This window comes from Condylura cristata, unplaced genomic scaffold (assembly GCF_000260355.1).
Source record: "Condylura cristata isolate star-nosed mole 26May11 unplaced genomic scaffold, ConCri1.0 scaffold00041, whole genome shotgun sequence".
In the NCBI taxonomy this organism is placed as follows: domain Eukaryota; kingdom Metazoa; phylum Chordata; class Mammalia; order Eulipotyphla; family Talpidae; genus Condylura; species Condylura cristata.
In genome coordinates, this window is record NW_004567142.1 from 6959327 (window position 1) to 6960729 (window position 1403).

Sequence of the window (1403 nt, forward strand, 5' to 3'; positions counted from 1 at the left end):
CGGGCCGGCGGTGGGCTCCCACTGCAGCGGCCGGTTCTCAAGGAGGGACTGAGCGGTCAGGTGTCCGTCGGGGGAGGTGGAGGGTGTTGGAGGGCGCCAGCCTGGGGCGCTGCTCCTTGGGAGACCCGGGTCTCCGGAAGACGGATAAGTGCCGGCTGAGGCAGGTTTGCAGGAGGCACTTAGGGACAGACAAAGTGTGAACTTCTGCAGACACACCGGGAGGGTGGGGCGTGCAGGTGGGGGGTGTGGGCCTTCAGTCAGGAGCAGGATCCGCCAGTGGGGCGCGGCTGGGTCTTGGGGAGTGGAGGCTGCTGGCTGGGAGTTGAGGTCAGCGGGATGGGGCCCTGGACCTCCTTCCCCAGTAGGGACGGAGGAGGATACGCGGTGAAGGGGGGGTGAAGGTGGGCTTCGGGTGAAGGTGGGGTGAAGGTGGGCTTCGGGGCCAGAAGAGGAAGTGCGCTGGGGAACGCACCCCCACTGTTAATCCCGCTCCCCCAGGGCTGGTTAAACTCGGGGTCCACTGCATCACGGGCCAGAAGGTCGCCATTAAGATCGTGAACCGGGAGAAGCTGTCCGAGTCGGTGCTGATGAAGGTGGGGCGCGTTGGGGCGCGTGCAGGGAGTGTGTGCGTGCTAGGTGGGGCCCCTGGGGCGCGCAGGCCAGGCTGACAGCGTGCACCCCGCAGGTGGAGCGGGAGATCGCCATCCTGAAGCTCATCGAACACCCCCACGTCCTCAAGCTGCACGACGTCTACGAGAACAAGAAATATTTGTAGGTATTTATAGACGCCCAGCCCCGCCATGCGCCCTCCCCGACTTCCTAGGGCAAGACCTTTCTGGAAACAGGAAATCGCGCTCTCCTGGCTGCCCACGCCCGCCGAGCCCCTTCCCTGGACACCCCACAGCGCCCTCCTCCCCAGCCCGCCCTGGACCCAAGGGCTGGGCCGCCCTCCGTGGGCAGCGGGCCTGCGCGCCCGCCTTCGGCCTTGGCCAGGGCAGTCGCTGAAGCAGCAGCTCAGCAGGCCAGTGCGCCGCAAAGACTCCCGCTCCCCCGCCCCCACTCTGGACCACTGGCGGCCTCCCAGCTTAGCCGTGACTGGGTACCCCAACAATGGGCCTCCTGAGACCGGATCTCAAAGTCGGTTACCCCGGGAAGGATGGGGGTGGGGGCCAGCTGTCCAGCCCAGACAATAGGCCTTTGTGCAGACTCTGGTGACCACGACACAGCTGGGCTGGACGGCAGGAGAGGGGACACCCCTCCCCCCGAACCGCACCCCGCCTCGCTTACACCCCCACAGGGCTGGGGCTCCCGGCCGGGACTCCCGCCGGGGCTCCCGGGAGTAGCTTGCCCAGGTGCGGCGGGCCCCTAGGCTCCAGCCCCCTGACCCGACCCAGCACCCCGAC

At 67.8% G+C, this 1403-nt stretch overlaps 1 long non-coding RNA gene across 1 annotated transcript; it reads left to right on the forward strand.

The window, feature by feature from the left end:
• The first annotated feature begins 74 nt into the window (after nucleotides 1-74).
• Nucleotides 75-759, forward strand: LOC105854465. The gene is made up of 3 exons (XR_001146130.1): nucleotides 75-164; nucleotides 499-593; nucleotides 686-759. It is a non-coding gene; the product is annotated as an uncharacterized LOC105854465 (long non-coding RNA).
• The last annotated feature ends 644 nt before the right edge of the window (nucleotides 760-1403 follow it).